We start from the raw sequence: 20,146 nt of genomic DNA, 5'->3' as shown, positions 1-20,146 counted from the left end.
ACCCCCAAACCCCTTGGAAAAATGCAAATACAAAAGGAAATGATGATGAAATTGGAATTATATTGTACGGCTGAGTAAAAAAATATATAAAACATCTTTAACTATAGATATATATATATAAAAAGTCCAGTCCGAATTGTTTAACAGCCATTGTTCGTGGGCCACTGGGCCAAAACACATGGGCAAAGCCCACACAGGATACCCGACTCCAATGGAGAGAACACTGCAGGGGCATCAGATATGAAAACTACAGGCACCTCAGGGGGAAGGGAAGGGGGGGCACCTCAGCCAGATGAGTCCATGACCCCAGATCCAAGAGGGGCCTCCATGGCCACTGTGCAATCCTGGCGAGTGCAAAGCCACAGTCTCTCAAGTCCAGACAGTGGGTGGCCTGCCCATTGTGCAATCCTGGGGAGTGCAAAGCCACAGTCTCTCAAGTCTCTACAGTGGGTGGTTTGCCCACTGTGCCATCCTGGGGAGTGCAAAGCCACAGTCTCTCAAGTCTCTACAGTGGGTGGTTTGCCCACTGTGCCATCCTGGGGAGTGCAAAGCCACAGTCTCTCAAGTCTCTACAGTGGGTGGGTTGCCCACTGTGCCATCCTGGGGAGTGCAAAGCCACAGTCTCTCAAGTGGATTACAGACTCCACTGGTTCTGGAGGAGGCATGGTGCCTAGAGTGCTTCGTGCAGCCCTGCCCGACATAGATGCGGGCCTGCCCCCTCTGCCAATGGGCCAGAGGTGCTTGAGACGGCGGTGCCCAGTGGAGCGGTGCTTGAGACGGCGGTGCCCGGCGGAGCGGTGCTTGAGATGAAGGGCCCAGCGGAGCGGTGCTTGAGATGAAGTGCCCAGCGGAGTGGTGCTTGAGATGAAGGGCCCAGCGGAGCGGTGCTTGAGATGGCAGTGCCCAGCGGAGCGGTGCTTGAGACGGCGGTGCCCAGCGGAGCGGTGCTTGAGATAAAGGGCCCAGCAGAGCGGTGCTTGAGACGGTGGTGCCCAGTGGAGCGGTTCTTGAGATGAAGGGCCCAGCGGTGCCCTGTTCAGCGGTTCTTGACTTGAAGGGCCCTGTTCAGCGGTTCTTGACTTGAAGGGCCCTGTTCAGCGGTTCTTGACTTGAAGGGCCCTGTTCAGCGGTTCTTGACTTTTATGGGCCCTGTTCAGCGGTTCTTCACTTGAAGGGCCCTGTTCAGCGGTTCTTGACTTGAAGGGCCCTGTTCAGCGGTTCTTGACTTGAAGGGCCCTGTTCAGCGGTTCTTCACTTGAAGGGCCCTGTTCAGCGGTGCTTGACATGAGTGTCGAGGTCACCAGATCCGGCCATGCCATGGATTTCACTCGCCACCTGACATGTGGATGCCGTGGCCTTCGTGCCCATCTGTCTTTTCGCTTGCGGGGCCCTCCTTTGCTGCCGTACCGGGCCTGTGGGTGTCCTCCTGCACACCTGGAATGGGGCTGGTGGGGCCCTCCTGGGCAGCTGGCCTGCTGCCGGACTTGTCGGGCGTGCTGCCCTTGCCACCCTTCCCTGCTCGTCTGTGGCCCTTTCCTCCCTTTGGGTGTGTGCCAGGTGGCACCCCACTTCCTGACGGTGCCAGGGTAGTGATTTTGGAGCCTGCTGTCTTTGGCCTCTCGTGCCGGGCACTGGCTTTCTTAGCTTTTTTTTCAGGGGGTGGGCTGGCTGTCTCTTTGCTCCTAGCCGAACTAGCTTGAAGGTGGGGGACTCCAAAATCCTTGGACTATTGTCTTTGTAGGTCTAGGTTTTGTGGTGGCTGAGGTGCTGATTGGAGTCTTATGAGATGGTCGGGGTGGGTGAGTTGTTGGAAAGAGGTCAAGTTTGGAAAGGAAAAGCAATTTAGAAAGAGAGGGACGGGTAGTTGTAGTGGGTATGGGAGTGGAGGAAGAGGATGTGGTTGTAGGAGAGCGAAGTCTGGTGTCTTTGGATGCAGGTGCTGGTGCTGGAGGCTGTCGTGAGGTGGATGGCTGTTGGGTGGGTGGCTGCCTGCGTTTGTGTGGTTTGGAAGAGGGGGTGACAGACACACTGGGAGAGGACACAGGGGACGTGTAAATGGTAGTGGGGGTGGTGACTGCACGTGTGCGGAGTTTTCTGGTGGGTGTGCTGGAGATGTTGTGCATGCAAGTGTGAGTGGAGACGTCACAGGGAGGGAGGAGGGAGACGAGGAGGAGGGGGACACAGAGGAGGCAGTGGCTGTTGGTATGTCTGCATGTGGATGTTGCTTGGGTGAATGCTTGTGTGATGTGTGGTGCTTATGTCTGGATGAGCTTCCCTTGGGTGTTGAGGTGTGTGCAGGCTGGTCTGTAGGTGTGTCTGGGATAGGCAGAGGTACAGGGGAGTGGGACTGAGTGGAGGAAGTTGGAGGAGGGAGGCAGGAGACAGGGACAATGGCTGCCGTCAGTGCTGAGGCCAGAGCGTTGAACGATCGCTGATGGGCAGCCTGACCCGAATGAATGCCCTCCAGGTATGCATTACTCCAGTGCACCTCCCTTTCTACACCCTGGATGGCATTCAAAAGGGTAGACTGCCCAACAATGAGCGTCCTCAGGAGGTCAATGAGCTCCTCACTGAGGGCAGCAGGGGTAACTGGGGCAGGGCCTGAGGTGCCTGGGGCGAAGGAGATGCCCACCTTCCTGGGTGAGCGGGCACAGGGCGAACGCTGAGGGGCTGCTGGGAGGGCAGTGCTGGTGCTCTGGGTGGCGGCTGTACCTGTTGTTGCGGGGGGCACGGATGTTGCCGCCACCACAAGGGAGCTCCCTTCCGAGGACGAGTCTGTGTCACTGGTGTCACCACGTTTCCCCGCTGTGGAGCTCCCCTCGCCCTCCATCTCACTGGTGAATTCCGAGTCAGTTGCATGGCCCTCCATGGCCATGTGAGATGCAGCTCCCTCGTGCTCCGATGCCACTTCTCCTCCGCCTGATGATGCTAATGCACAAATAAACAGGAAGACCACCAAAAAATGGGGGGGGGGGAGAAATAAAGACATGTTGAGTGCATGCATTGGCGACACCGTTGGTGGAGAGGACAGACACAGAAGCCCCCTGCACTACGCCGCGCACTTGGGGTACACTACTCAATCAGTGGGACATGGCCTACAACCCTATGGACGACAACTCCACACATAGGTGACACAGGGCCATGAATAGCTGTACTAGGCAACCTACAGAGGTGGGGGGCGGGGGCACAGGGCCATGCCTAACGGAGGGGCCTAGCCTACAGAAATCACCCTGGCCTAGGGAGACCCACAGCCCTCCTCCCCCACCCAGACACCTCCAATGCGCGCAAAATCAGCAGAATGTGCTTGTACTCACCCCCTTGTGTCTGCTGTGATGTCCTCACGCGCCCATCCAAATCGGGGTAGGCCACCGCCAGGATCCGGAACATCGGGGGTCAAAGTACGACTGGCACCCCTCCTACGTTGGGAGGCCCTCCCCAGCAGAGCCTCCGCGGTCTTCCTGCTCCTGCGGCGGATGTCCTCCCACCTCTTCCGTCAGTGGGTGCCCCGTCTGTTGTGGACCCCCAGGGTCCGGACGTCCTTGGCGATGGCACGCCAAATGTCGATTTTCTGATGGGCGCTGACCTATGTGACATGTACAGGGGGAGAAAAAAAAATCATCACCTTCTGCATGCTCGATGTGAGTGGCCCCCCCATCCCCACCCTTGCCATGTGGCACATGCTCTCATCTGTCGTTTGATGCATGCCTCATTCGCTCCCCTCCCCACCATCTTTCATTCACCCCACTCAACACAGGCATTGGCCACAAAGCATGGTCCCAGTGTACTTACCTGTTGGTCTGGAGGACCGTAGAGTAGCGCATACTGGGGGAGGACCCCATCCACGAGTTTCTCCAATTCTTCAGAAGTGAAGGCAGGGGCCCTTTCCCCAGTCGCAGCAGCCATTGTCTCTTCCAGACCGAGGTCACAGCAGCACTTGCAGTATAGGTCCTCTCCTGTGGATGATCAGGTATCGAGTGATAAAGCAGATAGAAAATGGCGGTCACGCCCGCAGCGGTGTGTACCGCGGCGGTGCGTACCGCGAACACCGGCGCACATCGTCATTGGCTCCTGAAACCCATAAGGTTTAATGTTAACCAATGCGGCTTTGCGCCGCGGTCTTCGACCGCCTACCGCCACGGTGTGAGACGCCAGCGCATTGATCTCACATCCCATTGTCACACTTCACAGGTCAGGCAGCCGCCATTTCAAGGGCCCACATGGCTTAAATTCTACTGCGTCACACATACCTAGGCCTTGCATCAACACTCACACAAGCCATTCAATGCATTGAGAATCGTGTTGTGTGCAAGCTGTGGGAACGTACCTGTGGGTTGATTGACTCTGTGCTCCATGTTGTCCTTCCTAGGCACCGTCTGCTGGGACATGCGAGGAGATGGAGGAATCTTCCCGTGTACAGACCGCTGGTGGACCTGTCGACAATGGAGGAACGACATGTCATACTGACATACAGGCTTGACCGAGCCACTATACAGGAACTATGTACCCAGTTGGAGCCCGACCTGATGTCACCCATCCGCCAACCCACAGGGATCCCCCCTCTAGTGCAGGTGCTGTCAGTGCTCCATTTCCTAGCAAGTGGGTCATTTCAAACAACAGTGGCCATATCATCAGGGATGTCCCAGCCTATGTTTTCCAAGGTGTTGTCCAGAGTGTTGTCAGCCCTGCTCAAACACATGCGGAGCTACATAGTTTTCCCTGAGGTGGGGTATTTGCCTACTGTGAAGGGTGATTTCTATACCCTTGGACATATCCCCAACATAATTGGTGCCATTGATGGGACACATGTGGCTTTGGTCCCCCCCAGCAGGAGTGAACAGGTGTACAGGAACAGGAAGAGTTATTATTCCATGAATATCCAGGTGGTCTGTTTGGCAGACCCGTACATCTCCCATGTGAATGCCAAGTTCCCTGGCTCAGTGCATGACGCCTACATCCTGCGGAATAGCAGCATCCCTTATGTGATGGGTCAACTCCAGAGGCACCGGGTGTGGCTATTAGGGGACTCTGGTTACCCCAACCTTTCCTGGCTATTGACCCCAGTGAGGAATCCCAGGACCAGGGCAGAGGAATGGTACAATGAGGCCCATGGGAGAACTAGGAGGGTGATCGAGCGAACCTTTGGCCTCCTGAAGGCGAGGTTCAGGTGCCTCCATATGACAGGTGGATCCCTAATGTACTCATCAAAGAAGGTGTGCCGGATCATCGTGGCCTGCTGTATGCTTCACAACCTGGCATTGCGACGCCAGGTGCCTTTTCTGCAGGAGGGTGGTCCAGATGGTGGAGTTGTAGCAGCTGTGGAGCCTGTGGAGAGTGAAGAGGAGGAAGCCGAAGAGGACAACATAGAGAACAGGAACACAGTAATACAGCAGTATTTTCAGTGACCCACAGGTAAGAGTCCAACCCGTCATTTTACACATACTTCAACACTCCTATCTCTCTACTGTCTGACTTTTTCCCCCAGTGTATGGTAACTGTGTTGTGACTTTCCCTTCCGTTTTCAGAGATGTGGGCCCCACTGCGTGGCATCTGCTTTGTTTCCCCATGGACTACAGCTGTGTGACAGCGGTTTGTTGGCATCACAATGTGAATGGACATTTTTGCACAGTCATGTCTAATACATTTGTTCAAAATCACAGCCAGACTCCAGATTGTTTTGTGCCACAAGTGTGTTTATTCAAGTGCTCTAAATGGGATGGGTGGTTGCAAATCAGTGAGGGGTGATGGTGGAGGATTGTCCATGGCAGAGTCCAGACTATCAGTATCACAGGTGCATTGTCCAAATGCCTGTGGGAAGTGGAGTGGGGGCAATTTAAGGTTGGACAGGGTGACAATGTGGGACAGTGGGATGACTATCAGGGCGGTATCCTTTGCTGGCGGGGGTCTTGACATCTTACTCTGTCTTCTTCCTGGATCTCAGGGCCCGCTTGCGGGGTGGTTCTCCTTCTGCAGGGGGTGGGGTTCTGGTGGCCTGTTGGTCTTGTGTCGGGGCCTCCTGTCCACTAGCGCCGGCAGAGGTGGTAGGCATTTCTTGGTCCATGCTAGTGTCAGGGGCCCTTTGTGGTGCCACAGTGTCCCGCAATGTGGTGATTAACTCATTCAGGGCCACTACGATGGTACCCATTGCAGTACTGATGTTTCTTAGTTCCTCCCTGAACCCCATATACTGTTGCTCCTGCAGAAGTTGGATCTCCTGAAACCTGGCCAGGACCGTCGCCATCGTCTCCTGGGAGTGGTGGTATGCTCCCATGAAGGAGGAGAGGGCCTCGTGGAGAGTGGGTTCCCTGGGCCTGTCCCCCCCCTGTCGCACAGCAGCCCTCCCAGTTCCCCTGTTTCCCTGGGCCTCTGTCCCCTGGACCGTGTGCCCACTACCACTGCCCCCAGGTCCCTGTTGTTGTTGGGGTGTTGGGTTATCCTGGGTTCCGTGTAGTGGTGGACACACCGCTGATTGACGTGTCCTGGGGACAGAGGTATGGGCCCACTGGGTGGGTGCTGTGCTGGTGTTCCCAGAGGGGGGAAGGTCTGCTGTGGCCTGTGACTGCCTGAGGGGAACCGACTGTCCCGAGGTCCCCAATGGACCGGGCTGGTCATCTAGATCCAGGGAGACAGAGCTGCTGTCCTCACTGTGGGCCTCTTCTGGGGGTGGAGTGGACATTTGTGGACCCTCCTGCACGGTGACGTGACGTTCGGGTCCTACAGGGGTATAAAAGTATGATTATTGCTTCTGTGTGTGCCATAGTGTGCAATGGGTGGGTGGCCGTGTACCCCTGGGCTGGCATTCCTGTGTGGGGGCTGTTGTGACGGTGCTTTGGGGGGTGGGATGGGTATGTGCAGTGGCCATGCTTTGGTGATGGGTGTCCATGCTTTGTGGTCGGATGCAGGGCCAGGTTTTGGGATGGGTGGGTTGTGATGGTGAGACATTTTCTAGGAGTAGGTGTGATGGGGGTGAGGGTGAGGGTGGGGGTATGATTTGGCATGCAGGTGGGGTGGGGGGATGAAGTAGTGAAGATGAGACTTACCAGAGTCCATTCCTCCAGCTACTCCTGCGAGGCCCTCAGGATGCAGGATGTTCAAGACTTGCTCCTCCCATGCTGTAAATTCTGGGGGAGGAGGTGGGGGTCCGCCGCCAGTCTTCTGCACCGCGATGTTGTGCCTGGATACCATGGAACGCACCTTCCCCCGTAGGTCGTTCCACCTCTTCCTGATGTCGTCCCGATTTCTTGGATGCTGTCCCACAGCGTTGACCCTGTCCACTATTCTGCTCCATAGCTCCATCTTCCTGGCAATGGTGGTGTGCTGCACCTGTGTCCCGAACAGCTGGGGCTCTACTCGTACAATTTCCTCCACCATGACCCTTATTTCATCATCTGAGAACCTGGGGTGTCTTTGAGGTGCCATGGGGTGGTGTGGGTGATGTATGGGGTTGTGTGTGTGGTGATTAGTGTGGTGATATGTGGTGGTGTTTTGTGCGTGGGAGATGTGTGGGTGATGGTGTTGTGTGCCTGTGGCTGCCAGTTTGTTGATGGTGGTGTCTCTCTCTGGCTTTCGTTCGTGAATTGTTGTCGTAAGGGTTTGTGGGTGATGTGGGTGTGTGTTTTATATTGTATTGGGTGTGTGGGTGTGGTGTGGGTATGTGTATCAGGTGTGTGTGTTTTGAATTGTCCAATGTGATAGTGTTTTGTACAGGTATGTGTATTTTGAGCGCGGCGGTGTGTACCGCCAATGGAATACCGCGGTTGAAAGACCGCCGCGTGGATTCGTGTGTCGTGATAGTGTGGGCGTATTTCTGTTGGCGTGACGGTGGAGGTTTGGTCATCGTCAGTTTATCGCTGCCCTTTGGTGTGGCGGACTTTTGTGGATGTCGGGATTTTGGCGGTTTGCCTGTTGTGGGTCAGAATGACCGTGGCGGTTTACCACGACCGCGGCGGTGTTATGGCGGTCTTCTGTCTGGCGGTAAGCGACTTTTACCGCTGAGGTTGGAATGACCCCCTGAGTCTGTAATCTCCTGCTAGGAAAATATGTTGTTGTGCCATCTTTCTCTGTCCTTGTTCCTGAAGAATTAAGACAGGTTTATGCAGTAGATTGTGCATTGCCACAAGCCCTGGCACTGTATCACAACCATGTAGGATGGGATAAAGACATCTCCTACCACACAATACTGATAAGATCAACACCATTACCACAATCACAATACCCCATTCAACACAAAACTAAAGCACGAGTGAGAGAAATACTCACATAACTCGAGTACCAGGGTATAATAGAAACCTGGGTATCACCAGTGAACCCATAGTTAAGCCGAATCATTAGTATAGATTAGTTTTGAGATTACAGACTCTTAAAAAGTCACACATGCACATGTGCTATAAAAAATGTACACAGTACAGCACTTATCAACAAATTAGTGTGCAAAAAACACAAATTAACCTTGGATATTTCCACTGTTTTTTTCTGCCAAAATATAGGGCGTAAAAGCAGGGATTTGACCACCTTCAGCGCGCTAAGCTTGCAAAGAAAATGTTGCTGACTCTCACAAGAGTATAAGAACAGTTCTAGACTAGTCTCAGCGTATGTAACATCCATACTACACGACATTGACCCTGAGATGTTGTCCTATTTAGATTACATCTACCTGACAGATGACAACCTAGCCACACACCTAGGAGGGGTGAACTGCATTGTGGTAGGTTTTGCTGAAATAGGCTACAAATTAAATTTAAAGAAAACAACAATTGCCTTTCTCAGTGTCCTGTTTATGGAAAATGAGTTATCACACAAAGGAGAGAATCTGGTGCCCCACTTTCTTGAAAAGTGTGGGCAATTACAACCACCTAACACCATTAAAAAGCTACAATCATTATTGGGCTTTTTCAATTTTGGCAGAATTTACATTCCAGATTATGCACAACACATAAAAACACTTTATGATTTGATGCATCCAGAATTTTCAAGTAAATATTGGACAGTTGAGCACACATGCATTCTTACAGCATTGCAGCAGAACATGCTTGAAGCAAAACACTTACACACGTGATAACGAAACAAACTTGGTGATCAGGGTAATTGCTGGTGCCATGGGATTCACCTATGTAACATTCAATGAAGGCAATACTGTTACAATAACATATAAATCACATTCATATTCAATGGCCCAACAGCGCTTTAGTCCCACTGAGGAAATTCTAACTGCTTTTCAGATGGCTGTCATAAAAGAGAAACCTCTGATCCAATGGAAACACATTGTTGTTGTGACCTCAATACCAGCCCTAGAGGGTGTTACAAAAGCTAGTGTTACGGATGCAAAAACATTATATCCATGTTGTATTCAAGGGGCCACCTCTCTGATTTTCACTGACATTTATTATGTTTTCGATCCACAACTTAAGACCCAAGAATTCCTTCGGTATGAACTTGAATACCCAACAGCTACAAATATTTTGCCTCTTGATCAATACAAAATATTTATCTACACTGATGGTTCAGCATAAACAGCAGTAGGTGCCAAGCAACAGTATTCTACCACTTGTGCATCTGTGAGCAGATGCATGAGGGATGGCAAGTTCCATTCCCAGAAGACATACACGCAGACCTTTGGGTACTGTACAGCACAACTGACAGACCATAAGGTTCCTATTTTGGCACTGGAACATGTGGATCCTGAACTTCTAACACGCATTGTGTGCAATTCATATTATTGTGTCCAGTCCTTCAATTAATATCTGTATTACTGGTGCCAAAATAGATCAAAAGGAAACACCGTCAAACACAGACTTCTGTGGTGAAAGGTAGCAGATCTAAAAGAGATGCTACCAAATACCCATGTAGTACATACAATGGACCATCAACGTGTAGGAATACAGATTACAGGAAGCACCTTGACTGATGAAGCAGCCAAGTCAGAAGTAGCCATGGCTTCTGTTGCTGCGGTTACTCCTTCTAGGATGAGGTTGGATGATGAAACACTAGCTGCTGTAAAACCTTCGGCTGGCAGCAAGTCCTTGTCAAAGGCATATCCTCCCAACCCAACTATTCCTACCTTCTAAGTGCTCAAAATGGTGCATTTGTAGCAATACCATGGGTGGGTGATTGTGCAATACCCAACCAAGACCAAAGATTGGATCTAATAAAAGCAGTACATGAAGGGGTTGCTTCCGCGCATGCAGATGTGGGGGCTACCATTTCACTATTGCAAAAATGGTAATGGTGGCCAGGCCTATGCAAACAGGCCAGGCAGTATGTCCTTTGTCCACCATCAAATGCCCACCACAGACACCCCACCTAATGTCAAACAAACTGCTGTAATGTGTGTACCTGGACCATTGTAGTCCCTTGACACCTGGTGGTGCCTAAAAATACATCTTAGTCCCTGTTGATTCTTGTTCCAGATTTCTATGGGTATGGCCACAATGATCAGTTTATGCTCAAACTGTTGTTAAAGATTTGCAAGTCTTCATTGTGACATATGCAGTTGCGGCATTCCATGCAGACCAGTGCCCTGCCTTTGCCTCTAGGGCATTCAGGGATACCATGGTGATGATGGATGTCCAGCTCCATTTCTCATCTCCCTATCATCCTGAAGGAAACGTGGTGGTGGAGCAGAAAAACAGAGATAAAGCAATCCTTAATAGCAAGGGTACTAGGCACGAGGCGTAGTTGGTTTAGCCATCTATATGGAGTCCAGACAGCCCTAAATTATCTGCCCAGAATGTACTTGGGAGGGTGCACCTCATATGAGGTTCGGTTCAGCATACCTATGTATGTCCCAGATCTTGATGGCCCTACTGCAGTGGCGGCAGAGACATCTTTTGATGTAAATGAACTTTTGCAAGAATTACAACATTTCCGTGATGACAACTCATCTTGATGAGCAGCCACCTTGAGAATAAGGTATTCACCTACAACATTCACCGGCTGGATTCCAAAAGTTGTGGATCTAGTGCATGAAAAGATTGCTGTAAAAAGGAATTTGGCCCTGCATATCGAGCACCTGTTCCAATCCTGGGAATACACTGTACTGAAACTGTCACCACCAGTGTCTGTTTCCAAATAAAGTTACACCATGTGGCCAGTCATACACAGTAGACCACAAGGACTTCTGGGCAAGTCTTGAAACCCTCTTCCTGCCAGTCAGGACGTGCCTCTTCAAAATGTTACCCACACTGATGAGACTTCCCTGAGCTTGGGGAGGATGGAAAATTAACTTTCATTAGTATGTGTCACTACATCTGCAACAAGAAATGTCCAATGCTCTGAGTTATAGTACTCAAATTCAATGCAAACAGATGGAATTGTTTAGTAAGAACTGCCAAGGGATACATCTGCCAGGTCTCCTTCTCCTACACAGGCTCCAGTGATTCCACAGACTGCTTCTGGATATTTTGCCAACATCAATAATTCTTTTTCAAATTCTTCAGCATCTTCAACTGCACCTAAACACACAAGGGGACTTAAGCTATTCAATTGGCCTAAAACTAACTATTTGATTCATCCATAGAAGATTCAATGGGTCCTGTTAACTGTGCTTGCCTTCCTTCTCTGGGTTGGTTTTGTCTTCCTTTTCTTTCTGCTGATCCATGGTCATTATCTTCCTGAAGATTATGCTGTCGAAATGGTGGATGAGGGTTTGAAACCTTACCTCTCCTCACATAAGGTCTGAAGGGACTTGTCCATAGTGATCATTTCAGCTATTATGATTCCTGATGGGATCGTTTGGGATAAAGGTCCTTTTGATATATTCAGGGCGATGGAAATGTTTCAAATTCCATATATATTTAAAGTTTCAATGAATGATACAATAACACCTGGGGTGGTTTTTAATAGTTGGCAAGTGAAAACAGTTGATTGTATGATTTCTGAGCTTGAATACTATACTGTGTTTGAAAGTGAAGATGTTTACCATAAAACAGCAAATTATGGAGAAATGTTCTATTACCATCATTTTAGACATCATTTTATACATAAAGCCAGCATCCGAGAACTGTTTATAATTACAAACAATGCGAACATTGTCCAATTCCACCAGTGGGCAGTTCTCAAGCATGTGTAGAAAAGTTTGGATATTTTACTTTGCATGATGTTGAAAGCGCTGAGCCTTATTATTTTAAACTGCCTGCTGTGAAATTGATGTCTGTTCAGTTAACAAACACCAAATTAATCTATTCTGATTATTTTGCTTCCCAGATGGCTACCGAAGGCTATGAATTTTGGATGACGTTGATTGTCTTAAAGAGTGTGTGGGGAACTAGAAATTGGCAAAAACAGGGATTGGAAGCTTCCTTTAGAGCAGGTCTTATTCGGTTAAAATTAGTACAACTGTGAGGTTGTATAGGCTTAGCAAAGATTAAGGAACTAAGGTCCATATTTCAGAAAAAGTGTTGCATCAGAGATGATGCACCACTTCTTCTGCACCCCCCTACTGGCACCTAATGTCAATATGTTGAGGCATAGTTATATTATGGCACACTATGGTGCATGTTAGCACAAGAGCGTCAACATTTTTTATGCTATTGTGGTGCTTTGCTACACTAGCGTCAAAAATGTTGATGCTAGTGTGGCAAATAGCAAAGAGGCCCATAGGTTTCTATGGGAGCATCATTTTAATGCATGCTCTGAGCAGGCATTGCAAATGACACCAGAAATGGTGCAGTGAAAGCTGTTAAATTTCACTGCGCCATTTTTGTGGGCCTCCTAGTGCCTGAAAGCCCCCTTACATACATTATGCCTTGCGCAGGCATAATGTGGTGCAAGGGTTTACAAAGTGACACAATGCATGCATTGCACCACTTTGTAAATTTGTTGCATGGTAAAAGCCAATGTAATGCACTTTAGCGTTAAAACAAATGAAGCTTTGGTGGTGCTAGTGGCTCTTAAATATGCCTCTATTTGTGCCCAGTACCCCATCACCTGCTAAATTTGACAAATGACAAAAGGTGTATAAATGTCATTGAAGAACAGCTCAACAGGTGGGTCCAAAATGGAACATTTAATTGGGCACTTTCAGGTTCAAACCAGTGCCTATTGTGGCCAATGGACACAGATGGTTGTAATTCAGGTTTTGTAAACTCTACAGGGGATGTTAGAAAGAGTAGATCTGACCCCCGTTACATCTTAAAACAACACTCCAGTATCATTACAATACACAGCGTGGGCAGCTATATCAACAGTGGTTGAAATCCTCCACTAGCAGCCGTTCAAGAACACCTTAGTCTCTTGTCAGAAAACAGACTTAGATTTCTTGTTAGGTCTTAGAAAACCACTCTCAAAGAGTGATTAATGTGGAAACTTTCACAAAAAGAAGCCACCGCCCGGTTGAGGTAAATAGATCAGGAAAACCTCCAGAAAGGGCTAGTCATTGTAGATAATGGTATGAACACTTTGTCCGACTGCATTTCAATGCAGAGTTACTTGATGCTGAATGGAGAAAGCTTTTGTGGAATGCGAGCCGGAATTGCCTGCATAGCTTTAGTCTCCCAAATTATAACTTCTTGCTGAAATGTGCTTACCCCCCACACAAGAGATAAAAGTAGCTGAAATATGGCCCCATATTGGTACTTCAAATGTAAATTTTAAAATGCTGAGCAGACTGAAAGCTCTTTTGTTTAAGAAATGTGGTGATTACATCTCCAAGTGGTAAGGTCATTCGCAGAGATACAGTCCATTTTAAACACCAACTTCCCAAAACATTTTGGTGAATTAATATGTCACATTTGCTATTTGCCTAGCACTGCTTGGATTGTGCATTTCCTAAAGGCTGTAGATTCTGGTTTTGTCAGCACCTTCCAATCTGTATTTGGCATAATACCTTCAGCCATACACTTAATATTTTTGAGTGGCTTTGGGGGATTCCCTATAACTTTGTCACTAATGGGTGGTATCTCCTTGTTGATATTCTTTCTCAATGGCTGCCCTGTCTCAACAAGGATGTCTGATGGCACATCCACCAGTCCATCTGTCTTGTGAAAGCATGATGCAGTATTTCGGAGCACCACTCGTGGAAGCATTGGAATCCAACAGGTAGTTGTGATTCAGACCCGTTCTGAACTGCGTGCAGCCCGTCTTTTAATGTTTGTGGTGCCCATTCAAACATGCAATGGAAGTGTAACTTGCTATGCAGCGCGTACCTTCTTTGGACATAGATCTGTTGATGTTCTCTATGAGGGCTCATCACCAAACTTGCACATTGAGATTGCGATTGCTACAAGAAGCTTCCTATGAATCTCCCTTTGTGGATCAAGTGTCTCCTGGTGCTAAACACCTGGCACTGCATGGGACGCTCCCACCACTGCCCTGGCTGTGGCTGAGGCAACGGAACATGAGTGCTCCATCGCTTTCCTTGTCAACGACCTGATTCATTTGTCACCTGCCAAAGTGGAATCTTTCCTGACTTCAATTTCAATCGATGACACTGGTGATTTTTTAAAGGATCATGATTATTGGTGACTTTGTCCCTTACTTTGATGGAATGCTTTAATCAAGCTTCTAAATTGACAGTTTAAAGTTGGCCTGCTCTTGGGTTGTCCTGCTTGTCAACATGGACATTTTTTATCTCCTTTTTGTTACATTTTTAGCTTACTTTTAATAAGAATTGTTGTAGACATAGTGACTTTAGCAGTAGGTTATATTTTAATAGACCATGGCACTCTCGAACCGACAATGGGGAGTGTGCTGTGAGACTATTTTAGCATTTATGTAGGAACATTTATTTTAGCTTGGGTCTGAAGCCTGTGCCCCTCACCTAGTCACTTGTCATTTTATTCCTCTTAATATTTAGAAAGGCTTTTTTTTTGTGGCAATATTTTATTATTTTATCAGTTGCCCTTACATGCTAAATGTGTCACTATAGGAGTCAAATTTATTAATGCATAGTTAGTTAAAAACCATTGCATGTTATATATACTTTACAAAAAAACAATTAAAATGTCACCATTCTACTCAATATAACCACTGCAACATATGGATAAAAATGTAACTGATTGGGTTAATTGGGTTTTAAAATATACCCCGATAAAACGGAATTCAGATCTAGATTTAAACACAAAGACCCAATGGGTTAATGGCCTAAGCCTAAAAAAGTGAAGGGTCCTGAGCTATCTGTTCACTAAAGTGCCAAAGGGAGCGGAAATCAGTCATGATTGTTCAAAGCAAGTTCGGAAAACCTTCCTAAGTCTCAACCAATTGGAAGATTAGTTTTTTAACATGCAAGAGGAATTTGATAGCTCTAGCTGCTAGCTGAAAGTTGTGTTCATCTAAAAGCACCATCACGGTGCGACAAGTTCTAATTCATAAGACTTTCAGTGGGGGATGTAATAGTTTCTTTCTCATTGACAAGACTGCCGGACAAACACACAGGAAATGTCAAATACATTCAGTTGACTAGCAGCAAAGGCAGCAAGAAAGGCCTGTCCAAGTTTGCTTCCACAATGGAGCCAGCTCCTTAGTCGGGAAAACACCCATGCGGATTTGAAGAAGAGGATGTTGAATGGAGCAGGCAAAATGGGTCGTAAGGTAGAGCTGGGGGTACCAGGCAGTTAAGTGTGCAAGACTGACCAGACGTGGTGTTGACGCGCCATGTTTGCTTTGTCAATTGTCCAAGAATGAAGGTTGGAAGCCTTCTTAATAGTTTTTTTTTGCAGAGGAGAAGCAGTGTTAGTGTCCCATGCAGCCTGTAAGTTTAAGTTAGTCAAGGCTTGCATTCTTGCAGATGACCAGCATGAACTATCATCAGGTTGCAGCCCCATTTCCTTCCAGCATAGTGTGGCCAACGTGTCAGCGGGAGCGGCTCTTCATTTCCAGCATATTTTAACTATTGTCCCCCCAACGGATCTGAACTTGAAAGAATAATCCAAATTCCAACCTCACCTGACCGTAAGATGAATGCTTTGGTAGATGGAAACTGTGTTTAAACAAGACTGTAGGCAGTTAAGGAGAGAGGTGTCACACCCTTTAATGGGCTCCAGTCCACAAGGTAACAATGGAAAAAAATTTGCTCTGACAACCTGCAAAGATAACTCTGAGATGTACTGCCCAGCTTTTTATGTAACTGTAAGAAAGCAAAACATAGTTTGTGAGCAACCCCTCGTATTTGCAATAAGTGCTCTTTGTAAGTTAAAGTTGCGTCCAGTGTTACACCAAGATATTTGTAATGTTTGACCAGCGCCATGTGTTTGCCAGCAGCAAACCCATTTGTACTTCAATTCAATTAAATTCCGCTTTATTTCGGTAAAAAGAAATGCCATAAAAGCAACAATACAAGCATTAAAAGAGAATAACACAAAAAAGGGGTAAGTTTTAAATACAACATTAAAAACACAATATAATTTAAAACCTGTAAAAAGCGTATTAAATTGGCTAAATACATGAGTAATGCCCAAATACATACAATATCTGCTGGACAATACTGCGTTGCCTAAGTATATACTACTGTCATACGTTAAGTATAAATGTTTGAGCTATAGATTGCAATTCCCACTACAGATAGTGCGCAAGATTAAAATCAGTAGTTTAATATTTTTTGTCTAAAATGCCAAATGGCTTCAAAATACTTTGCTAGGGAACATACCATCATCATGTTTGGGTCAGATTTAAATATCCCGAGGGCTGGCAAACAGTTCCTAAGGCCCATGGATTTGCATAGCGGCACAATCCAATGTGCTCTCTGATTAAAATACGTGGACATTTAAAAAGGACATGGACAACAGCTTCATCGGTCCCACATCCCATTGGACATAGCTCGGAATGGTTATAGAACTTAGTCCATTTATAAGTTAAAGTGCATAAGGGAAGGGACCCTAGTCTGAATCTGATGTAAAGTGCGCATGCAAATGGAGATAATATTGCATCCGTATAATGCTCAAACTCATAATGACATTTTATTTGTAGAAAGCTATCAATCATAGTAGAGTTGGAGACTTCTGCTAAATTAGTTATTTGGACATTCAGCCAATAGGCATCCTTCACAATCTGGACAGCATTTTTTGGAATAAGAGAGGGCTCTAACCAATAATTTCCCAGCCCAAGATTAATGAAGGTTTTTTTCCAGATAAGTGCACCACCTGATTTTATTAGTAGTGCTAGTGCTCATCAAAATAATCAACCAATCATGATACGGGCTGAAAATATCTGATGACCAAATTGGGATCCAATATCATAGCAGTCTTAAGGCAGCAGTACGTGAAATAGAATAGAGGTTTAAATCCATCCGAATTGGCAGAGTAGGGGTACTAGTAGGTACTTTTAACAACGTCTTTAGAAAGGAGTTTTCAGCTGTATCTAAAACCTCCAAGATGCAATGACCCCATAGCTCTGCCTCTTACATGGCTCCCGCCCTTGCTTGGATTTTATATATTTCCATAGCGGGGGTGATAGCAAATTTGGAAGACCTCACTGCATATCTCACAATGCCGCTTGACATTTGCTTTAAACTCATAGATGATTTTAATAAGTGGGCATGCCATTTGTTGGAATCCTCCAATTTGATTCCTAAATAGTCAAAGTCACTGACTCTTTCCAATGTAGCACCCTCCAAATAAATGCGTCTCTTCGTTTTGTGTCTTGGCTGAAAAGCACAATGTCATCTGCGTACTGTGGGATGCGCACCTGTTCGCTCGCTAGTTTTGGGGGGTCACTGGCCACATCTGTTAATCTGGAGTTGAGATCTGCAACATAGATGTTAAATAGGGGCGGAGTGAGCACACATCCCTTTTTTCAACCATTACATGTGGGGATCTTCTTGGTGATACTTTTGCCATTTCCAATTTTAACCTGGAGCCAGGTCTCTGTGGATAGACGTCAAATTACATCTAACAAATTCCATGGTATACCCCAGCTGGCCACTTTGAACCATAGTTTCTGGTGTGGCACCTTGTCAAAGGTGACTTTTAAGTCAACTAAGCAGGCAAAAAGTGACATGCATTTTCTCTTGGCTTTTTCAGCAAGAAGTGAGCTGTTAAAAGATGGATCGAGGTATTCATTCCTGCCCTAATACCCGTCTGTGTTTTTTGGATGATGTTAGAAGTGGAAGTCCACGCTTCCAAGACCTATGGTAGATTAGAGGCAAAGATCTTGGCTTCCACGTCTATCAGGGTGATTAAACGCTAATTTGTTGGGCCTGATCTCAAACCAGCTTTGTGTATGGGATGCAAAATGCTGCCTCTCCATGACGGTGGTATGACATTGGTAGTAAAACCCTGATTGAACAGTGGAGTAAGGATTGATGCCCAGAAAGGTTAGGCTTCCTTGAATAAACGGTTAGGAAGGCCATTTGGACCAGGAGCCCCATCAGAACTCAACTTCTTGAGGGTTAACCCTCAAGCTGTTGTGCTTTAGGCAGTCAATGTGTTTCTGAAGGGGACTGAAATTGACAAGTTGGAGAAGCACGTTCCACTCTAGGCTTGTGTTCCTTGCTTCCTGGTCCCCTGAGAATTCTGCCATAATGAAAGTTGACCATTATGCTTCTGAAATTTCTGCATTATGATGGCTGATTCTCAAATTTGGAAGGGAACACATTTTGGCCCAAAAATTGAACTTTTTTTTCATTTTGCATGCATGGAAAAGCACCAACCAAACTTGGGTTTGGTAATACCACTTAGCAGACCAAATCTTCTTATATTGTTGTCTTAAGGCAACAATTTGTTGTCTGGAATCGTAACTGGCAGTTGGGACATACTGCCAGAACTTTCTGACGGCCTTGTTTAGTTTGCTGAAGAGCATTGGTAAACCATATGGCCCTTCCCTTGGTGGTTATACGATTTTTTGCCCTAATTGCTGCAAAGTGACTCTGGAGTGTCGTAGCTAGGGTCTCCAGAAGTGTATCAAATGAGAACCATGTATGGGGTAATACTGTAGTGCAAAATTGAGTCTAAAATGAATTAAGGACTCGTTTTCTACTCCTTTCCAAGTAAAGCACCTTTGAAAGAGGTGCTCTCGGAGGATTTAACAGCAGTTCAATATGTTGGCCAAAGTGGTCACTTTCTGCTCTGTGGAGGATACTGTAGTGAGTGACCATTGGAAGTAACTCCAAGTCGACAAAAGTGTAATCCAGGGTGAAAGAGGACTTGTTCATAACTCTGGTTAAGGCTGCTGGTTGATCTTGAGGGAGACGGTCATTGAGTGTTCACAGACCTCTGCGTTCCAAAGTCTTGACGCATTCTTTCCCAAGCCGGCCATTTTTGCGGAATGATGTTATTGCCGGGGGGATTTTGTTGTCCGCACTTAACAGTGAAGATTGATTATAAGTGATGTTACTTTCTAGTAGATGAATGTTAAAGTCCCCCAATAGGACCAACCCAGCGTGGGGAAATGTGTATTGTAAAGTTTTAACTAGCTCATATAAAACTTAAAGTTTCCCCGCTTTGCCTTCTTGTTTGGATGTATGAAGACATTGCAAAGTAAGAGGCAGTTCTCATGGTATAAATGTGAGGTAATCAGGGCTGTAAATTTAACACATTGGGCCTATGAGATGGCCAAGTCAGCCGGAGCATGTTGCCGTAGTAGATGTGATCTGACTTAGGTTGACATTCTACCTTCTGCTCTGCCTACCTTTAGTAGTTTCTTGGCAGCTAGGATTCCTTAAAGCCTGTGATGGAAATCTGTTTCTCCGACCATGTTTCCTGCAACAGCACAATGTTGTATTTTGACAGATGGTTGATGAAATCGTCCTCTTCCACCTTGCTGCTTAGGCTGTTTACCTTCCAAGAGCACAGGGTTAATAAACTGGAGTAATGGCTGCTTAAAATCCACACTGTCCTCCTGTCCCCTCCTGAGTCACGTGGTTCGCTTGCAAAAGATACTTGTCTCATGTAACTGGGTGCACCAGGAGACATTGTTTGTTGAATCATAAAATTCAAGGGTGTGTAAGGAGGCGGTTCGAGAGGGTCGATTGCTCTCCTTGGGGTCCTCGTGCTCTGGTTGTTACTCCTTAATATTAGACTGATTTGGACAAAGGGGGCTGGGACAGGGCTCTGATACAGTCCTTATCAGTTTGATGCCCCATCTTAGAAAATTGTCCCTGTTTTGCGATATTAGTGTGGCAGTCCTACTATCAGACCAGGTGACCACCGTTGTTTCTCTTTCTGGTGACGCTGGATTAGCCTTGAATTGAATACGCTCAATGTGATCTGATTGAAGATGT

The sequence above is a fragment of the Pleurodeles waltl genome, chromosome 5 (genome assembly GCF_031143425.1).
Source record: "Pleurodeles waltl isolate 20211129_DDA chromosome 5, aPleWal1.hap1.20221129, whole genome shotgun sequence".
Taxonomy (NCBI): Eukaryota; Metazoa; Chordata; class Amphibia; order Caudata; family Salamandridae; genus Pleurodeles; species Pleurodeles waltl.
This window is presented reverse-complemented; position numbering follows the sequence as displayed.